Consider the following 14,858-nt stretch of genomic DNA (forward strand, 5'->3'; position numbering starts at 1 on the left):
AAAATGGTTGCTTCTTATCTTTATAGTGTTACGTAGCCAACAAGGCGATGCTCATCCAGGGGTGTCATAGTAACACTCTTTCTGCTAACAAGGAGAAGTTGTACAGAATTATAAAGAAAAACCCTAACCCCCCAAAAAACTAGCATGTGAGAGATATGTTTATATTGAATTGTTGGATAATATTGTGCTGCCTCTCCTGCCAGGGATGCCACCCACATCTGTCTGGGTTATGCCTGCATCAGCTATTTCCTCCAGCCCTTCACCTTGTGCTGAGCCTGCTGTTGCTGGGTGTTGCTGCTCTACCTCCTGAAGCTCCCCCAGGCTCTCTGGGGCTAAGGTTCTGCTCCTCACAACACTTCCTCCTGCAGGCAGCCGCTCCTGCTCCTCCTCAGGTGCCACAGGTCTCCTGAGCCTGTCCATACCAGAGACCCCGATGGGCCAAGATAATGGAACAAGCCTGGAGGTAAGTGAGCCCTGATTAAAGAAATGTTTTTTATCAATGTGCCTGTAGATAAATGGGAAAACACAGCAGCGATTCAGCAATTCCTTGGGAGGAACCGCCAGGGGAGGCTCCAGCGGGTGGCTCTTTGCAGGAAGTACAAGAAGCTTGCTGGAAATATTCTGAAATCCAAGAAACACCACCTATAGACCTAGAGCACTGGTTGCCGGATCACTTTGTTCATTAGGTAATGGCTGCTTCCAAGAGTATAAACAGAATTTAACCTGCAGTAGTAAAACCAGGATAATTTCTGGATTTCTTTGGGGACCAGTTTGCCCACTTTTATTCATGAGGGAATGAAAACAAACCTTCCCACTCTATAGCTCCTAATGCTCTTTCTGTATTGGCGGCCTATTTTTCCCCTTAAGGACAGGGAGGGACTGTTGAGTCACACACAATCTCGTGCCCTCCTCCTCTCATTTAAATATTAATGTGATGAATTATTACTAGAGTAACAGCTGTGCACTACTCATATCACAGCAACATAACCTTCCCCTCCTCATCAGAGCACAGCTATTCCTGACTTGCATTTTCTGGTCGACCTTTTCACTTCTTCTGGATGACTTTTTAAAAATTACTTTGTTAGTTCTGGTGTGGTATCATTAGGATAATTGTTTGTTCTGTTCTTTCTGCTTAAATATTTATGATACTGAGGAAGTCAAAAGATAGCTTCAGTAATGGTAAGTTAAATGTCTGTGTGTATTCTCCTGGGAGATCTGTTTGTTTAGAGAGGAAGAAGTATAAAGGATTAAGATCAATCTTTCTAACTAACACTTAGAAACATATCTCTGTCTTTGAGAATTACCAAAATAATAATATATTGTGTTTTATATATAAAAAATTGTATATTAGTCAGCTAGTGTCTCTAGATAATTCAGAGGAATACCTAACATTGTACCTAGAAGTACTAATGCATTGCATTCTCTGTAGATAAAATATTGTAAGAGAGACTGCTAATAAAATCATGAGACAACTCTGTGTATACTGCTGAAAATAAATATTTGGCATCAAACAAAGATAGGGAAGGAATATGAAGGAAAGAGAAAACACCATGAGTTAGCTCAATACAATTTGAAATACCAAGGTAAAGCATTCCCAGGCAGATTTGGAAATGTTAGTAGATGTTAAGTTTTGTGGGTAAAGGTCCTCCTCTGCTGAGCACCTTTTGCAAGGTTCTTGTGTTTGTGTGTGTGTGGTTTACAAACCCACAGGTTGTTTCTCCTTGAAAATGTCACTCATTGGAGCACTTTAATGCTGCAGAAGGCGCAGCTGGGTTTGCTGGTTTCTGGACCACTGTTGTGAAGAACTTAATGCCAGCAGGAGTGTGTAGAAATTAGGTTTACTGGATTTGCTCAACTGCTCACATTTAGCCTTGGATGAAACTTTTAACTCACTGCTCTTGTCACTTAGAGGGGAAAAAAAAAAACCTGAAATGCTTTTACAAAGATCTTAAAATTAAGTGTCCGTATTATGCTTTGAAATTTTTCATTTTGAAATTTTGTTTTAGTAAATCAGTTTTCTTAAAGTCAATCAAAATGCTTTCCATTTGAATAAAATATTCTTTTATTGCTTGTTGGGGTTTTTAAAATAGCTAATAAATATAACGGGGAACCTAAAAAATTAATCCCAATTTTAAAAATTATGCACTACTTTTCCCACTCCTAAAGAAATCAGTAGGAACTTTTTTCCCCAATCAGCCTTTCCAGTGATGAGAAAAAGGGCCACAGGAGGCTCCTACGGCCTGAGAACTCTTCCCATTCGAAATCAGTGTCTAACCCCATGCCCGGTTTAGGGGTTGGAGAGAAGAAAAAGTAAAAAGAGAGTACTGAAAAATGTGTTTCTAAGTCATTGACTGCTCTGATGTAATGCTGAAAGTAGCGATGTTACTTCCTGAATAATTTTTTCCACTTCGTTTTTTTCTGAACAAGTACTTGGTGGAAACAAAGAGCCTGATCCTGACTGTTTGCAATTCCCGCTGTAGTTAATAAAAGTAAACTCATGGATTGAGCCATGCTCAGTACCATCTATATACATATATAGATATATGTTGAGATTTTTTCTCCTCTGTGTTCTGTTCCTCCTAAAGTTTCTGGGAGTTGGAAATTATCTTTTTTTTTTTTTTTTCTCAATTTACCATTCACATCAGGGATTTTTTAATTCTCATGCAGGTTACTGTATTGCAAGTTATTTGGCAAAAATGCTGCTTTTATAAAAAGCTGTGATAAACTTGAAGCATTTTCCCCAGATAAAACCTCATTTCAAACAGTCCCTTCAGATGATTATCTGCAGTGATTGTGAATGAACCTTGTAGCAATCTCATAACAACTGTCCTCATGGATGGAAGAGAAACCTGCTGTCAGAACTACAAATAATTTATGTAACCCAATTTAAAGCTCTAACAAAATGTTCCCTTGTTAAGAGGATTGTTATACTTAATGTGTGAGATGAAAATACTTCTTAAAGGTCAGGAATGCACAGAAGATAGATTAGATCTCTCAAAAAGACAAAAAATAGGTTTTTACCAGAAATTTTTCCTCCATCAGACATTTAACTTGGCATTCTTGGAAGCTTATATAAGCACAGCTGTATTCCTGCAAATGCTGTGTTTGCTCTGCAGAGGGAGAGGAGCCTCAGAGCTTCTCTTCTGCACATGGAAAAATATAACTGAAGACAGACTGGGGACTCAGGCTATTTTTTGCGACCACTGGCAGCATAAATGAAAGTTTGTGTTAAAGAACACAAGGGCAGATTCGGGGATCTATTTCCTAGATTCTGCCTGCCGCAGCTGCCAATATTATGCTGAAGTACTCCAGGTGGTTTTGTACCTGCTGCAGCTCAGACTGCCACCCCACAGCAGTGGGTGCCCAGGGCCCAGCCCAGCCAAGGTCCCACAGGTGGCGGCAGTGTGGGAGTGGGTGGGCTTGCTGATGTGCAGCAGCATTAACCTGTGCGAGCAGGAGTGGCGGGACTGAGCTGTCCCTTTCTGAGGTCTTCTGCTCGTGACTGTAGCTTGGTAAAGGTCCTGGGAACAGACCTGTCTGTTGCTGTATGACGGAGGGGTGGGACAGACTCTGGTAAGGCTGGAGACGGGGGCTTCAAGAAGTACTTCTAATCCAGGCAAGCCATCAGGGCACTGAGTTGTGCACTTCTGCTGTTGTGACCTGGTTGCTTATGCTCAGTCAGGAGTTAATGCTATCTTCATAAAACTGGCCAACAGAGCCACAAAACCTGAATCTGACATATTGGAAAACAGCTTTATGAGACCCAGCTTTTCATACTAGGATCTGGGGAATGAGGCAGGTCTTGAAATGCTTTTCACATAGGATACAGTGGAAATAGAAAGAAATTACAGCCTCTGTAACCATAAGAAAGTCAGGCTGATGTTGCTATTGTCCCCATCCCCTGCACACAATCACATGTGGTTTCTGTCCATCCCTCTAACCAGCCAAAAACTGAGATTATGGACAGACTGATGATGGAGATTACTTAAACACGGATCTCCTCATCTCCTTCACTGTTGCATTACCCTAATTCCTGGGGTCCCTTCCTGTAACCCCGGGTCTCCTGCCCGCCCCTTGCATGCCCTGACACCAGCTGCCCTGCAGCCCTGCTCATGGCAGCTGCAGTGAGGGCATGCAGGGTCTGTGCCCAGGATGTAGAAGAAGCAGCAGGGTTTGGGTGGTAGGAGAGGCTGTGTGACTGTGTATCAGAGCAAAATAATAGGAAGAAGTTTTGTCCTGGAGAGTGTGATATTTTCTTACGGTAAATGTCCTCTTGTTTTCCACTGCTGAGAGCTTTTTCCCAAAAGACCTTTGCAAAGGGGAAGAGAAGCATGAATAGGGCTCTCTGCATCCCAGCAATGAGTACCCAGTGCCCCTGTGGGGCTTCCCTATGCCCCCCCAGCAACCTCTCACTGACCCACAGGGAGCACCGACAGGGCCATATCTTTCTCAGAAACTCTCTGGTCCACTTTTTTTTTTCCTAAAGCATTCCTGTGTAGGAAGACCCTTTTACCACCACCTTCCCTGACAGCTAGCAGCTTTCCAGCCCTGGGGCGGAGAAGGTGTGAGTGTGTTTGTTCCTTTGTACAGGTAGAGGAGTGGTCATGGAGAGGGGCTGTACGTGCAGGGAGCAGTGGCATAGCAAAGCAGCCGCTTTGTGGCTTGGGCAAAGCTGGGAAGCCCTTGTGTTGGGATGGCTTTGGTCTCTCAGTGCTTGCCTCGGTTTCAATAGACCATGATTTTACTGACAGCTAATTCTTTGGATGGAAACATTTTTATGCCACGTATATTTCCAAATCTGAACTTTGCTGGAACATTTAGCTCAAATATTTTGCCATTTTACAAGAACCAGGATGGAGAAGAGCATTAATTTTGTCCTACTTAAAAATGGGGGGGAGGGGAAAAGTCTTTAAAAGGCTCTTGCCTGTTCCAGAAGAGGAAGGCACTCTTGAAATCCAGAATCAAAGATGCGCATTTTATCTTTGTGGAGAATCTCTTGATGTCTGTCAACTGGAGACCTCAGATTTTGCAGACTGCATAGATGTGGCAGCAGATAAATTCCCATGCTGTCTGTCGGTCCTGGGTGTGCTCCAGCCCAGTCAGCTTCTGAACAGAAATTTTCCTGTGACTGCATCCACAGGCTGCTGCAGGCTGTGTTGAATTTGGGCACCTTAATTGAATATAAGTGGACCGTTCCTCCCATGCACTGCTTTTAGTCGTTCCTGTTGGCTCCAGTTAAGAAGCTGGAGGTAGCTACCTGACTCATGTGCGGAAGAAAAATGGACCTATGAATAGGTAGGAAATTTTTAAGGAGTAGGTTGGAAGAAAAAGCTTGTAAAATTAGATTTAAATTGGAAAGGAGAAAAGAAAATAGAAACTGGGAAATGGGAGGAGACTTGGAGAAACTAGGTGAGCAGCTGAGAGGGAGTGGAGAGGCTGGTGTGGAGGGTGTGTAAACACAGCTACTTGTGGGCTTCTGGTGGTGGGGAAAATCAGAACTATCTGGACAAAGCCCAGAATATCTTCCAAAAACTGAGAATTCAGAGCTTTGGGGATCTACACTTGGGGCAAGAAGTACCAATCACTTTGAAAAGTGGGTTGAAGAGTTGAACAATGGAATAAAATACCAATCCCTTGCAAAATTCAGTTCTAGCAACATTAAATTTTGCATCTGCTGTTAAGGGCTACTGTGACCTTGGTCTTTGTGACTCAGTTCTGGAAAATGGAAATTATAATAGCCTGGACATTCTTGCAGATTGTAGAAATTAATTTAATGGGTATTTGCAGGGCCCTTAAACCCCGGTGGTTCTGTCCTCAGATCAGGGCAATATGTGATGAATAAGACATAGGGCAGTACACTGATTTTATTTTTTCTTGGTATCCAATTACTGGTAATCAGGTGAGCACTCTCTGTCTTGTGCAATGAATGAAGCAGAGGACTGAGCACTTGTGAGGAGAAAAAGGAGTATCTGCTCATGCAGTAAAGCTGTATCAGAGCAGATAGGGCTTGTTCTGATTGCTGTGATCGTCATGTCACATGTGACCTCTTCAAAGGTCACAAAAGTTTACTAGCTGACATTAAGGCCCATATTCCTATGTTCTCCTGCTAGATGAAACATTAGAGCAATGAGGAAAATAAATCTTCTTGTTCCTCTGTGTGAAAAGGTTCAAGAGTTTCCACTACTACCCAGCTGTTTCACTTCATTTCAGCAGTTACCACATGTTCTTGGTTGAAGTTTTCCTACTTGCCAACAGTCTTGAACGATTTACCATCACCTAGCAATGATTACATTTGTATTGTTTACTAACAAGTATCATTGGACCTAGGATGATAAACATGGGGTACAGGGTAGTACTTTGATCACAAATTGTACATGTAGTACTTGAATCATTTTTACTACAAGCAAATGAATTGCCTTAATTATTTAAACAGGGATATTATCACAAAGCATAATAATCTCACTTTACTCTGTACTTCTAGGAAGTATTTAGTTAGTCCATGCAGCTGTGGAAATACCAGCTTGGGTAGTCTGTCAGGGAAAAATAAACAGCTGACATCTCGAAATCTTTGCTGGGTTGAAGGGAAAAGCACCAACTTGGTTTTGATGACTACCGTGCTCTCTTGTGAAGTCTTTGCAAAGTGTCTCTGACAGATAGGCTTGTGAGTATTAAGTCCTCCCTGGAATTGCCCTTGGAACAGGGTGGTTTGGGCAGCAGTAATAAGACTCCTAGTCCAGCCTTGGCAAGATGGTTCAACTCTGATAGCAAGAGCTCAAACTTCTGTCCATCCTTGATTTCTGGGATATACCTTTTCCAAGACAGTTTGTAGCTAAAAAGCCTGTTTGTCCTGGAAAAGTTAATATCAAGGACAAGCTGAGATGTTTGTGAGCTGCAGTCTTGCCCCTCTGGGCCGCCTTTTCAAGACACAAATCACCAGGAAGGGTCTGCCCACTGTTTCCTGGTGGCTGAAGCCTGATTATTCATTGCTTTGGGTGGCCAAGTAAGATCTTCCACTGCACAGCCTGACCTTGTCCCAAATAGTCTCCGACTACTGAAGACGAGTGAATGGATTTGTGCACCTAACTTCGGTGACAATGGATGCAAGGCAACAGAGGAAGGTCTTTCAGGTAGCTCGTGGTGCTGTGAGCCACTGGGGACATCAGATTCTAATAGGAATCACATGGCAGCTCTTGCTGTCATCCAGGGCAATGCTGGAATAGGTCTCAGAGCCCATGCAAACACTATGATCATGTTGGAGTCTGTTGAATTGCAGCAATTATGAGATCTAAGTATTGTAATAAGAGTTGGTCCAAAGGTTGAAACTCCTCTTCTTTGAATCACCTTGATTGCTTTTGTTTTGGGAGTGTCCAGATTAAACAGTAAGAAGAAATTTGAGATAATGGTTAGCAACTTCTCTTGTTTACCAAAATAGGTTTATCAGCAAACTATTTTATTTTAACTGAGGCTTAAATGGTTCTCCAGTGTTTCATAAAACACAAAGAATGAGGGAGGAATACTTCTCATAAAATATAGCTTTAGAGGTATGTGGTATCTTTTAAGTTTTGGTTTAACAGCTTTTGACCAAATGCAATTGAAAACTGTTTAGAGATATGCTAGAGATAAGAGAATGCTGATGCACTAAGAAGCAGGTTTCTCTACCTCTTTAATCTTCCTTAAGTCCAGCTCACTTGCAAAGTATATCTTACTATTCAGATCATGAAGGAACCTCTAGACATAACTGCACAGTGAAATGTTCACCTGTATGAGATAACTTTCTGTTTTAGGACTGCTTCTCAGTGGTTTCTCAGCACCAAGATATCCTATGGTGGAGGTATTTCTGAGAAGCAGCCTGCATGAGCCCTGTATAAAACCAGCATGTCTCTGTGCAGGAGGCTATCCAGTGGTGCAGTGAATAGGCATGTGAGACACATTTCCTCATAGGTCAAGAAGCAAAAAAGATATACGGGATTTCTTTCCAAGTGCAGAAAAGAATGAAGTCTGGGTTTACAGTCTGGGGGGGTGGAGGGAGTTATGCTTGTGGTCATTAAGGACAGTTGGATCTTCTCTTGTACCCTTCTCTCCTGCAAGCACACAGGGTGTGAACAGCCACTAACAAGTGGATTTGCTTTTACGTCCTGGAATGCATACATGGACAGATGTATTCCGTTTCTGTTTGCATAGCCTTTAACTGATAAAGTTTGGGATGGCCCAGTTTCAGCACTGTCACACCTCTAATAGAGGTAATAAATCTTATGTTTCCAAAATAACAAAAATTCAGTCAGATTTCATGTCTTCAATTAAAAAAAAAATTGTTCTTTAGATTTACAGAAATTTAGATCATGGGTAAAATCAGTTACTCAGTACAAAAGCTCAGAAAATTTGTTATGTATTATTTACTCCTTTCATAGGTAGGAGCACTTCTAGGCTGTTCTGTCTGTCATGGGAACGGATAACATACAAATGAGGGGCAGAAACCATCTACTCCTGAAAGCAGCAATGCCCCTGAAGTATGGTTGCGGGAGGGATCAAATATGCGATTCTCTGTTAAAGTAAAATCTCAGCAGAAGCCTCAGGCTAGCCTCCCCAGTGCTGGGTCTGCAGGAGAAAGCACTGTGGATGGTTATGATGATGCTGCTGTGCAGAGGAGTGGTGAGCTTACACACTCTTGCACTTCTAATGCCCAGTGCAGAAAGGAGATGGGTACAATGCTTAACTGCAATGTCCCCCACAATGCTTAAAAGCAACGCAGGAACTCAAATGCATCGTGGTCTGGACCGAATGATTCAAAAAGCACATCTGCTGGTGAGGTGCACTATTTCTCACTAATACTTGTAGTCTTCTATAACTAGAGGAACTCATCAGTCACCAGCAGTGTGAAAGCACGGTGAGGTGCTTGCTGCTGTTATAGGAGCAACTTAGTATTGGGGGAGAAGGCTGGCGTCACAGCATTGAAGCTAAATCTGTTAAGAGTTTTGCCATGGACTTAACAGAGCTGAGAGTTTATCCCTATTCCAAAGAAAGCATTTATTATGGGATAAATTACTGGGTTTTATCTTCATGGAAGCTGATAGAAACAAAATGCATTCTGTATTACTATTGCAAAGAGGAACAGATAGTTCTTGGGATCAGTTGAATAGATACAGATTAACCTCTAAGCAACTATTATTGGAGTCCATTTAAGTAGTTTGAGTTGGAAGAGCCTTTGCTGAAGCTAATGGGAAATGCCAGGGTAAGAAGATGATCCCAGTGTTTGGCACCAGTCAGAGTCTGGAGAACCTCCAATGCCTGTGTTGGCATTTATAGCATGTTAGGAGGGGAAAGCTCCTCCTAGAGAGTAAAAGACAAAGCAGCACATTAGACAATTCTGGTCAGTTTTTCCTCTTCAAAGGAAAATTAAATTTTCCTGGTTTTCATTGTAGTGTAGTTGCAAACAAATAGACTTTTTACTTGAGCTGTAATAAGATAGAGATCTTGTGTTTCATAAGCCTGATACCCTCTGCAGTAAATGATGCTTCTGTGTGTTATTATTTTTCTTCCCTGTGTAGTACTCAGTGATGCAAGTCTCTCTTCCTGAGCACTTCAGATAGTTGCCCTCTGTGAAGTGGCCTGAGATCTTGCATCATTTCCTGTCATCTGTCCAAAGCTATTTATAAAATGTCTGCTGATTCTGGCACATAGGCAAAACCCAGTTTTCATGAGAAAACAAATAGTTTAGAAATGTATTTCCTCCCAGCAAGTGTCTCAAAACTAATGAGAAAACCTGAAATGTCCTAGAAAAATCTTAATGAAAGCTAAGATATAATGGGATTGGGCAATATAGGGAATTTAATAGTCCCATGTATTTGTAGTGGAAAGCTTTAGAAATAGATGGTGCAACATGCACTGAGAAAAAGTTGCAGGTTATTAAAGGGGAGTGGTTCCAAAATTTATTCATTAGCAAAATAAAAACTTTGGGGTTTGATGTCTGATGACATAACAAATGTGATTCAAGGTAGCTTTTGCAATGCTGAATATTTTCCATTTAATTTGATGGTAGATGTTTTACAAAAAGTTTCTACTTGTCAATATTTCTTAGGTTTTCCATCTCTAGCTTCAGGAGGCTGACTGGGGTAGGAGTCTGGCAGGGACAGTAGGAGGCACTAAGCAAAGCATTGTGCTTCCCACTCAATCTGCTGTTTATAAGTGCTATTTTGGGAATCTTGAAAAAGTGTGTTGGCCACAGACAAAATGCACCCTGAGCAACAGCACTCACATCAGCTTCCCACTGGCCTGCCTTGACCCTGCTGGCACCATGCTTCTTGTCTCTTTATCTTTAGCCATCCAATATGCTGCTTGCTTGTGGAACAGCTGCATCCATAAGCTTTGGCCATGCTGGAGATCTCTGTGTAGGGCAAAGCGAATGGAGGATGGCCTTCGCCTAAGCAGTCACAAAGACACAATTTCTGAATGTGTCTCACAATCCAGCTTGTTTCATCCTGCTTTAACAAACTGCCATAAAAAGTACCACAATGCCTTAGGTGGCCTAGGTGGGATTGGAGTCCATGTCCCACTCATGAGAGCCTCTACAGGGTACAAATCTAAGGAGAAGTCTGAGACTATTCCACTATGACCAGTTAGTACTGCTTTCCCAACCCCCAAGTTTCTCATGGCAGCAACAGATCATCTTCTTGATGGCTGACAAAGATTCACTTCTGGCCATGCTATTCATAAGTAGTTTATTGCTAAATAATATTTGAAAGTGTTTGAAATGCCTCAACTCACTGCACTGCCCTTCTCCCCTTGTAAGCTTGTAGATAACATTTGTTGCTATTAGATATGTAAAAGTTGTGTAGCCTCAGGCTGCTAGAACAGTGTATTAGCTGATGCCCATGCATTTGTATTGAGCTTTGCCCCCTGTAAATATATTTCAAGAGGATTCTGGTGTTGGTGAAAATGTTAGCAAATGTGAGTCCCTTTTTTTTTTCCTGTAAATGACAAGCACTGCAGCACCAGCTGTATTTACAATTGCACAGCAGAGGCTTTATGCAGTAGCAATCAAAGTGCTGCATGTAGGAAGGTTTACTGTTCTATAGGAATGAATAAGAACAGTTCTACATAGCAATATGAATAGTTCTGCAATTAAATGCAATACTTCTACAAAAATGTATAATTGTTCTACATAAATCCATCATCAGGCCTCTATAACTTCTGCTCAAGAGCTGATGTATTTTCCAGTAGGGATCCAAAACCAAATGCGTTCTTTGCTGAGAGCACCCTGCCCTGCTTCCAGGGCATCTATCCACACTGGAGTACTCAAGGTATTACAGATACTTAAATAACATCTGTACTGTAACGTGCTGCCTTAAAACTCTAGCAGCTCTGCAGCCAATGCAATAACTAGCACAGAGATGCCTTAGATAATTGCTCTGGTGCCACTTCAGTGGGCAGACATGTTTTCCTAAATGCTTCAGTTGAGGGTTTGGAGGTGGGGATGGGAGCGGTGCCTTCCTGCAGGTCTGAACAAGGGAGCACTGTCACACACAGAATTCTCTTGTACTCTCCCTGAAGTACTGGGAAAACCATTTGGTGCTACTTGTTTCCACTTGATCCTATGCTCTGCCCTGTCAAAACACCCCTGTTCCTCTTTCTGTAGAATATTTTTCAGCTGTAGATTCATTCACTGACTGGATCTACAGCCTGGCTCCAGCACACCTCCCATGACCCGTGTTGGGAAGTTAGAAGCAACTCAAGAGCACCTGAGTGTGAAAATGTTGGTACTAGCCATCCTTTAAAAGGTGATTCAACCCAACACATACTGCCTTTATAGCCTACCTTGGTAAATTTTATTACATGTTTGCTATTCTGTGCATGAAATACTGATAGCTATCTCTCTGCAAGGTTAACTAATGAATTAATGAAAGGCTGAGAAACCTGGGAGAGCTCCAGCTCTACAAGTGAATTTCACACAGAGGGCTGATGCTTTCAGTGATGACCCAGGTACAAGGCAAATTTTCTAAGCTTTCCTCTTCTCCCACTATCGCCGTGGCTTTGCCAACTCCTGCTTTAGGCAGCTGCTCTGTCCCTGTGCTAAGTGCTAGTTAAGGCATAGAAAAAGCAGGCAATGGAGTTGCCTGACTTAATAAAAATGTGTGATATTAAGCAGGGAGCCCGCCTGCAGCTAGCTGTACCAAAGTGTCCTAGATTGCTGATGGTCTACCAAGGTGGAATAATGACTTGTTCTGCTTTAAGTGCAGATTCACAGAATTTCCAAAGTATGTCACAGAACCCATTTATTTCTAACCTCAAAGTTGAACATTTTCTGTGACTTTCTTTTTCCACCTTCATTTGCCCTTTGTACTTTGCTGCCTTTGATTTGAATTGGTCTCTGTTAATAGTCTATCTTTTCCAGTCTTTCTATTGTTTCACACAGGGATGAAGACCTTAGGGTTTGCCTTTTTGCTTTCTCCTAAGTACCCTAATAGTCTCATAGCTTCTTTCCTGATCAGGTGTAGATGGTACAAAGCTTACTCTAGCAAACTCAGTTCCACCAAGCAAATGCACGTGAGGTGACAGTATGCTGCCTGTGCCCAGCTAGCTTTGGCTACTGCCAAGTGGACTTTAACTAAAAAAGGATTTTGACACAAAAGTTTGTTAAAAGTTTTTAAGATGGCAACTTCTGTGTGGTTACTTGCTAATAATGCTGGCATGAAGTATACTTCAGGATTTACTGGGAAAACTTTAAAGTCTGCAAACTCGGCAAGCATTCTTTAGGAAAATGTATTTGTGTTAAAAAAACCCACTTTGTCACATATGGAAAGGCGTAGTCTGACCTTTTCCAGGAACCAGAGGTGCCCAAGAAGTGAAGCTACCTGAGCTGTTGGGTTGAGTGAAACTCAGATTTATCTCGACTATTTGTGCTGAATGTGAGCACGATGAAACTGTAAGCTGGGAGAGCAAGTGATTTGTAAGGGTGTTGCTTAACACCTGCAGAGAACTAGGCTAATTGGAGAAGGCAGCAGTTAAAGGAGACCCAAAGAAACTACTAAAAACTCTTGGGAGTTGTGCCAGGAAAACCAGATCATACTTGAGGACCCAGATCACCCTGCAGAACATACGTAAGCAGAAAGAGGCCAAGGAGGAATCAGAAAATGGGTGCTTCTTGAACGTCTCTCCTTTCCCTTCTAATAAGTGGGATTTTCCCCTCTAAACTCATCCCTATCCTCGTGCAAAATGAATCCTAGGCTTTGGTAAGAAGCATGGTCAGTCCTTAGAAACGTATCCTAGGATACCTTTCCCTTCCTCTTGGAAGTTGCGGCAGGAGTGGTCTGGCGGACACCTCAGGTACTGTCTGCTGTCAGTCTTCCCCTGTATGTCTTAGCAGATTCAGCTGCCCAGGGGACTGACCTCACAGGACAGACTAAGAACCAGGTATCAGGTATTAGATACCTTAATCTTCACTGGGGATGAAGGCTGCTTGGTATGAGGTACATACTTAAATTCAGCCTCTTCTGAAAATACCTGGAATCAATAGAGAGAGCTGCATAATGCCAGAAAACAAAGATTTCCCACAGAAAAGCACAGCAAAGCAGTGAACTGAGACAAAACCTGGAGCTGCCAAGTCACCTTGGGCAAACTTTTCAAACCATCTCCAAATCTTTCTTCCTTTGCCAATCATAATGGGTGTGGACACTTAAAAATACTCATTCCCTTTATGCCAAAAGTAAGATTCACACACAGGACTGAAACATTACATTGGTATTTACTGTTTGATCTTTTTGGATATTAAAAAAAATGAATCATTACTTCAGTTCTAATTATTTCTTAATCACTGGGCTTTATGACACTTGAAGTCCAGTTCTTTTCTTATTCTGCATTTTACTGACAGTTAATATCTGCAAATGTTTTAGAATAAGTTGGTATCATATAGCATATCATCCACATGCTATGTAATTGCATTTCTATGGGGAATGGGAAAAAAGTTCTACACAGTAATTTATAGTCTAATCAACAGGATATTAAAAATCTGAGAACAGATTAGCAATTTGTTGGATTAGATAGCTATAAATTGCCATGTGACACACAATTAAATTCTGAGCAACTCTCACACGCATTGTAATTCTACAAATAGTGAGGCTGAAGGAAAGTAACATTCCTGCACCATGCTCTTCCTTGTTGCATGATTTTCTTCTAGACTGAAGGTTCTCATTCACTAGACCCTATCACAGACTATGCTCTTAGAATAGCAAAAAAGAATTTGGAGAAAAAAAAAGGGGGGGGGGGGGGAAGTAAGTAGCTCTTGATTTATTAATTAGGAACCCAGAAGAATGGTGGTACATCTGGACTGTGTGAGATTTATGAGTGAGCGTGTGCTACCCAGGTGAGGAAGCTTGGCCCTTACTGCAAGCCTCCTCCATGTTCCCTAAACTACTTTTCAAACAGTCTGGGCTGCTGCAGAACAAACTCCGTGGATGTGCAACTTCTCCACCTGACTGAAATGGCAATGTGGGTATTGGCAAATAGTCCCAATGGACACAGTGGGATGATGGGCTCTCCAGGTGCTGTTGCAAGGCTGTAATATAAAAATTTTCTTATTGCAGCTTGTTTTTTTGTCTCTCATAATGAAAATACTTTGTATGGGTGGAATGATTCCTTAATTAACTAAATAGCTCTGGATTTATACATGCAATCACTGCTGCTCCTGCCTTTTTTTGAGTCCCAAATCTCTTCCTTTAATGCAAGTAAATACGCCTCTGTGGCTTGGCTCTGGTTGCCGTCCTAACATCACCTCTTCCAAATATGCTCTCCTGCAAGGTTTTTTTATAGACCGTATTTAAATACAGGCCTTCTGGAGCAGCCAGTGCTGTAATCTTCCAATTCTG

General features: G+C 41.9%; 1 protein-coding gene across 1 annotated transcript in view; it reads left to right on the top strand.

Moving 5' to 3' along the window:
- The first annotated feature begins 1,160 nt into the window (after window positions 1-1,160).
- MAPK6 (mitogen-activated protein kinase 6) overlaps window positions 1,161-14,858 on the top strand; it is a 30,756-nt gene continuing 17,058 nt past the window's right edge. Inside the window, exon 1 of the mRNA XM_064456418.1 lies at window positions 1,161-1,179. The gene's annotated coding sequence lies outside the window, so the exon portion shown is untranslated. The remainder of the gene's footprint in view (window positions 1,180-14,858) is intronic.

The sequence above is a fragment of the Phalacrocorax carbo genome, chromosome 7 (assembly GCF_963921805.1).
Source record: "Phalacrocorax carbo chromosome 7, bPhaCar2.1, whole genome shotgun sequence".
NCBI classification, from domain to species: domain Eukaryota; kingdom Metazoa; phylum Chordata; class Aves; order Suliformes; family Phalacrocoracidae; genus Phalacrocorax; species Phalacrocorax carbo.